Source organism: Carassius auratus, unplaced genomic scaffold, assembly GCF_003368295.1.
Source record: "Carassius auratus strain Wakin unplaced genomic scaffold, ASM336829v1 scaf_tig00038947, whole genome shotgun sequence".
In the NCBI taxonomy this organism is placed as follows: domain Eukaryota; kingdom Metazoa; phylum Chordata; class Actinopteri; order Cypriniformes; family Cyprinidae; genus Carassius; species Carassius auratus.
This window is the reverse complement of record NW_020526478.1, coordinates 145,048-152,500: the sequence shown is the minus strand read 5'-3', so window position 1 is coordinate 152,500 and position 7,453 is coordinate 145,048. Positions and strand designations below refer to the sequence as shown.

Sequence of the window (7,453 nt, the reverse complement as noted above, 5' to 3'; positions counted from 1 at the left end):
CGGAATTTTTTTACAGTCTATAATCCATAATAACACTTCCTCCAGTGAAACAGTGTTCTGGTCTGAATCAGGAGAGAAATCTGCACAGATCAAGCAGCGTCTAAACAGATCTAAACTAATCTGTGAGAGACAACAGCAGATGCAGGTCTTCACTGGAGGAAGTGTTATTATGGATTAAAGACTCATATTTGAGTTAAAAACATCTTGTATCGACTGTTTGGACCCTTATTCTGACGGCACCCATTCACTGCAGAGCATCCATCGATGAGACACTGATGCAGTGCTACATTTAGACAAATCTGACTAACTCATCAACATATGGGATGGCCTGAGGGTGAGGATATTTTCAGCACATTTTCATTTTTGGAAGAACTATTCCTTTAAATGAGTTAAGGTCATTCTGATGTGAAGGAAGCGTAAGAAGCAGCAAACCCCTCAAGTTAAAAAATTAGCACTACAGGCTTTCTTCAGAGCTCAGAGTCCTCATCAAACCCAAACCACAAACACGGCTGCTTATTTCTGTCCTCGTGGTGTGACTAAAATAGGGCGATGATAATTCATCCGACAGAATGTTCCCTGTTCAGACTGATACTCTTTTAGACAACAGTGTTCATGAGGGGGTTTGTGGGTTAGCGATGGTTGTGAGGAATGGTTTTAGTGTGTAATTACTGGATGAGACGCGGTCGCCCGTTCAGAGGCCGTGAGGACAGATCTGGCTGCCCTTCACATTCACTCCTGTAATTAAAGCTGTGGCTGATGAGGCATGCTTGATTTCTCTTCCGCTAACCAGAGAAACGCTCTCACTTCTGGTCCTGCTCTCAGCTCTTCAGTCAGCCTCTCATTTCCTCTGCTGGACAGACCAGATAAGAGCAGCTCCTGATGCTGACTGTGTCTCCAGCTGGAGAACACTGTGACACAAGGTCATGGCTCCCACTTGGATAAAAGCCTCTGCCGAATGCATTAATGTACATATAAAATAAATGGATCTAAACTTTCTCCGAGCTTGAAGCTTAAGAAGTTTGGCAGTAGCAACGCCAAGGTCATGGGTTTAATTCCCAGTGAATCTGTTCATTGAACATATGTGTAACTTGAATGCAGTGCATGTTGCTTTAGATAAAGGCATCTGGCGAATGCATTCATGTAAGTATATATGACGTTTAGCTTGTCTTGATGGTTGATCAACTGGACTGCCAATGGTTTGGGGTGAGCTCGACCTGGTCAACCCATGTTCTAATCAGCTACAGTGTCCAATAAACCAGCTTTAATTCTCCACCGTATGAAATGTGTCTCGTCTGTAGCTGGAACAGTAGATCGTGAAAGCTATGTTGGTGTCGAGAATGGTCTGACCTGGTTTTCCAACAGGGTCTATTTATTGTTTGTCATTTTCTTGTCCAGCAAACATAAAAAACTTCCAATAACCTGATATACTGTGCCGTACCTGCATTCCCTCGCTTTCCTCACCAAACTGCTTCGAATCCGCAGGGATAAAAGCAGCGTCCCTTCCTTCAGAATCATGTGTCTGAGAGCGCTCAGATTAGTTTGAATCCCGAAGCTTGACTCCAGTCTGTAACCTTCACTGGGTCTTCTGTCCCGCCGCTCCATTAAGGTTTGCTCTCGAGAGCCAGGGACAGGAAGCCGGAGCAGGGATCGATGCCAATCTCCCAAATGGGTTTGAGGCTGTGGAGGGGCTGTGCACTATGGATTTTCACACACACACACACACACACACACACACACACACTCTTGGCACTGTAACAGCATCACGCTGCTGAAATCAATCTGTAGCTGTCATCTGCACATTGATCCGAGGCCTGTTTCCTTCTGGTCTGGGCTAATGGACGCTGCTGAATCCAGTCTTAATCTGCTCAGAGACTCTACGATCTGGCACGGAGTCAGCGCTGATCTCTCCTTTGCCTTCAGCCGTTCAGATATTGAAGTCATAATTAGTTCCAGCGGCCGGGAACGAGTTCATGAAGGTAATTGTCTTGTTGTGATCCCGTGGCAGATGATTTCTGACGACGCTCAGACGCCTCGAGAGGTCATTAGCTTCTGATGATGGCTAGTTTTTCTTGGTTTCATTCAGTCTTCACCTTTATCTTCATGACCACAGACACTCAGAGGTTGGTTAGCACCAAACACACTTAGATGCGCAGTGAAGGCCAGCTCTAGATCACGTGTGTTAATGATGCGCTCAGCCTAACGCATCTTCAGGGTTACTGGGAGTGTTTGTGTTGCCCACGCGTTTCTGAAAACACCTGTGTTATTGTGAGACATGGCTTGATCCGTGACACGTGCGCTTTTCTTCTCCTGCTGAGACTCGGCCGTCAGATGAACAGACGAGCAGCACGGACTGTGTGTGAGGTTCTAGAGCGTTCTAGTGCAGGAGAACATGATCAGACACACAGAAGCAGAGATGAAAGAGGCCGGACGCACACACACACACACACAGACACACACACTCACACACACACACACACACTCACACACACAGACACAAACACACAGACACAAGACACACACATGCACACACACACACAGACACACACATGCACACACACACACACACACAGACACGCGCACACACACACACACACATACACACACACACACACTGGGCCTTTGACAGTGGGATTGTTTTCCTGATGTCTCCGTCTCTCTGGAGTGTGTGTGTCAGAACAAACACAACATGTATCTGAGCGTATGTGAGCTGTGTGTCAGGTGTGTGTCCCGTCGTGAGGGACGTGTTGCTCACACACAGGATCCAGTGTGAGCTGCAGTGGTGGCTGCTGGGATTGATGGAGAACAGAGCAGAAGCGGATCACACAGAAAACAGCTTTAACACAGAAGAGATCTCGTGTCCTGTAGAACACACTCGCTCGTCTCCCTGGAACACAATGGCTGTCCAATTAGAGCAGAAATCTCTAGAAATCAGAGAAATGAGCCGGTCTCAGCCGAGCGGGATTGTTAAAGGCTGATGGATCCAGATCAGCTGTTAAAGCTGCGCTCCGGCCGTCTGTTCCTGACCTGATCCAAAACAGTCCTCAGCATACACTATTATCAAAATGAAATTATTCCGTTTATTCAGAAGCGTGAAGTGGTTAAAGCTGTCGTATGATGTTGCTGAAAAAAACATTATTTTGTTTATTATGAAATGTTCCACAAACTGTACATTATTGTTTCTCCTCGATGCTCCGACTGCTGAAACACATCTATTTTAACAAAGCTCATCGTCCTGAAGAGCGAGGTGTGCTCTGATTGGTCAGATCTCCAGTGTGTTGTGATTGGCGTGTGACAGATATATTACGCCCCTCACCAGACTGTGATGTGTGTCCCGGAGCGATGAGACCAAACCAGTTAAACCCTTTACAAACCAGGCATTAGCTGCATCCAGAAGGGACATAATTACTGATTATAATGAGTGTGTTTTTAATCAGGGACGCATTCAGTTGATCAAAAGTGACAGTAAAGACATTCATAATGTTTCAGAAGAATATTTCAAATAAATGCTGTTCTTGTGAGCGTTCTGTTGATCTGATGGTGTGAATGATGGTCGGTCACATTACTGTAATAACGGCTCCTGGTGTGTGTGTGTGTGAGCTGGAGAACCCTGTGTCCTCAGACGAGCCCGTCCTGTGGGGTTCAGAGTAAAGACATGCGTGTCCTCTCCTCCGGTGGTGTGTTGAGCTCTTCACTGACGCTTCACAGACACATTATCATCGTATCAGCAAGTCCTATACCAAGCATCTCAGATGAATTCACTTCAAATGAAACAGAATAACTGTGAGTCTAAAGCTCACACACTCTTTAAATGAGGAACCAGACGTGATCGAGGCTCAATGAGAAACTGAAGGAGTTTAGAGGAGTCAGATAAATCACGATGGTCATGCAGATTCATCATGTGAACGAGTCTCGTTTAAACAGAAGAACTCAAGCCTTTCTTTAAATACACCGATATAACAGTTCAGATATCTACAGATACTTACAGACTTTCATGCATGAAAACCTCTCCTGATTATTATGATATTTAAAACGAATCATTTTGAAATGATTTGCTTAAGTGGATAAACGTTTGAATGCACTTAAATGTAGGATGTTTGGATCATATGATTCTGAACAGATTTAGCTGAGCTGGACGGTTGTCTCAGGGATTGATATCAGTCCAGACGGTGTTCAAAGAGCTGCTTAACTCCATCGACTGCCGTTTGTTCAGCGAGACTCGCGCTGCTGATGGTTTATTGGCGTTTGTGTGGTATTGTGTGGTATTGTGTGGTATTGTGTGGTATTGTGTGGTATTGTGAGGCTAGTGTTTTTAGGATGAGCAAACGAACGGTTCACGAAGCCACTGGAGAAGCGTTCAGATCTGCTTTGGTCATCTCAACAGAGCTGAGCTTTGGTCACTCAAGCGTTTTATGTTGGCTATTAAAAGTCTGTTTATTTTGACACGTTAGATATATTCCAAACATTTGTATTCCTCATATTAAAGTTGATATTATTGCGATCGCCTCAGTTAAACGTCCAGCATGAGACTATAGATGATTCCAGGAGTCGCTCAGATGTTGTTCTGTAGGAGAATGATGATCACTGCTGACTCATTGATCGGTTTCATCTGCTCAAGTGCACAAGTTATGATGACATAAACTCATTTCCATTGAGAAAACAGTGAGGGGAAGCACTTAGAGCAGAATTATAGGGAAGAATTTATAGGATTAAATCATCATGCTTTAGCCTTTATCACAGCACTTTGCAGTTTTACACTTTACTACAACGAAAAGGTTAGTAATAGTGTTCATTTAGTCAGCCAAATTAACTATATATATATTATTATTATTATTATTATTATTATTATTATTTCCAAATTATAATTGAAAAGAAAGGCTATCTAATCTATAAATGAATATCCCAGTCTTAGATATGTGCTCTGACTGTGAACACTATGAGTGGGAGATCGTCTGAAGAAGGGATTGTGTTGAGGTGATGTCCTTCAGAAGAGCTGGATCAGGGACTCCTCTCATCAGCAGCTACAGAGACAAACACTGCTCTGGTGTCTCAGGCTCACAGTTCAGTGCTGTGTCCTTCTTCTTCTGCTCTCAGTGTTCATCACAGACTCGTTAGCATCAACACTAATGTGACTCCTGCTGACTCTTCACATACTGCTCTCGTTGTCCTGTAAACCAGCACTCGTCTCAGATGCTGAACTGGTTTAAACCGGCCTACTGTTCTCTGCTTGATTAACTTTCTCTCTCCTTCTGTAATCCCTGTTCTTTATTTCCATCACAGAATTAACATTTATATTTCATCCCAAAAACAAAAGGAACAATACATATATATATATATATATATATATATATATATATATATATATATATATATATATATGCTCCTTAAAATAAACTGAATTTTCTTTGTGCAAAAATATTCTTTAATATATCCCATACTAATTCTTATATATAGTTTTATTTAAAACGAATTAATCCATGCTGTATTGATTAGCATGCCATTGTGTGCTACAATCATTTCTTTGTTTAATCTAATTTCAGAGCTTTTCTTAGCAGCTATTGATGAATGGAATTAATTGTGGTTTTAATTTAAATAATCGATGTGATGAATTACTGAGATTAAATCCTCAGTAGTAATTTGCACTCAAGAATCCAATTTAATAAATAAGATTAAACTGTTTTTCCCCTCTCTCCCTCTCTCTCTGTCTCTCTCTTTCTCTCTCTCTCTCTCTCTCTCTCTCTCTCTCTCAATTGAATTCAAGTTTATTTGTATAGCGCTTTTTAGAATACAAATCATTACAAAGCAACTTTACAGAAAATTATGTTTCTACAATATTTAGTAGTAGCTAGTAGTTTGTGCACATTTGACAGGATTTTAGAAAAAAATAAAAAAAAATAATAATAATACAAGAGTAGTCAGCTGGACGATGAACTATCAATATTATTAATTAAGTTATTATATGATTCAGTCACACATGTAGCAATAATTGTTAGTTCTGTTGTTGATTCAGGGTCAGCATCATCTGAGGTCCTCTGAGGGTCAGCATCATCTCTTCTCAGGTGTTCTGGATCCAGACTGGAGCTTGTTTAAATCCTAGTTACCACGGGATGTAAATCCCGTGGCGAAACATAGAAACAAAATACAGACATCATTAGCATAGCTGCTGATCCAACAAAGTAAAATTAGTTTAACCCAAGCTAATGAATAAAAAAGCACCTTTGAACAGATGCAACTACACTCACAATTAAAAAGATACATTATTCGAATGCTTGGCGAAAGAGATGTGTTTTTAATCTAGATTTAAACAGAGAGAGTGTGTCTGAACCCCGAACATTATCAGGAAGGCTATTCCAGAGTTTGGGAGCCAAATGTGAGAAAGCTCTACCTCCTTTAGTGAACTTTGCTATCCTAGGAACTACCAAAAGTCCAGTGTTTTGTGACCTTAGGGTGCGTGATTGGTTGTAGCGTGGTAGAAGGCTAGTTAGGTACGCAGGAGCTAAACCATTTAGGGCCTTATAGGTAAGTAATGATAATTTGTAACTGATACGGAACTTAATAGGTAGCCAGTGCAGAGACTGTAAAATTGGGGTAATATGATCATATTTTCTTGACCTCGTAAGGCTCTAGCTGCTGCATTTTGGACTACCTGTAGCTTGTTTATTGAAGAAGCAGGACAACCACCTAGAAGTGCATTACAATAGTCCAGTCTAGAGGTCATAAATGCATGAACTAGCTTTTCTGCATCAGAAACAGATAACATGTTTCGTAGCTTGGCAATGTTTCTAAGATGGAAGAATGCAGTTTTTGTAACATGGGAAATATGATTTTCAAAAGACAAATTGCTGTCTAATATAACACCCAGATTTCTGACTGTAGAGGAAGTAACAGTACATCCGTCTAGTTGCAGATTGTAATCTACAAGATTCTGTGTAGTGTTTTTTGGTCCAATAAATAATATCTCTGTCTTATCCAAATTTAATTGGAGAAAATTATTTGTCATCCAATCTTTTACATTTTTAACACACTCTGTTAGCTTAGATAATTGGGAAGTTTCATCTGGTCTCGTTGAGATATATAGCTGAGTATCATCAGCATAACAGTGGAAGCTAATTCCGTATTTTCTAATAATATTACCAAGGGCAACATGTATATTGAAAATAGAAGGGGACCTAGGACGGATCCTTGTGGCACTCCATATTTTACTGATGATAAATGAGATGACTCCCCATTTAAGTAAACAAAATGGTAGCGATCGGACAGGTAGGATCTAAACCATCTTAGAGCCTGCCCTTGAATACCTGTATAGTTTTGTAATCGATCTATGAGTATGTCATGATCTATGGTGTCGAACACAGCACTAAGATTCTCTAGCAGTTCTTCGGCTACAGGTAACAACTCTTTCAGTAATTTAATGGGTACAGGATCTAATAAACATGTTGTTGGTTTAGATACAGTG

At 41.2% G+C, this 7,453-nt stretch overlaps 1 pseudogene; it reads left to right on the top strand.

Annotated features, from left to right (window-relative positions):
• LOC113083581 (neurexin-2-like) overlaps positions 1-7,453 on the top strand; it is a 127,810-nt pseudogene that overhangs the window by 37,594 nt on the left and 82,763 nt on the right.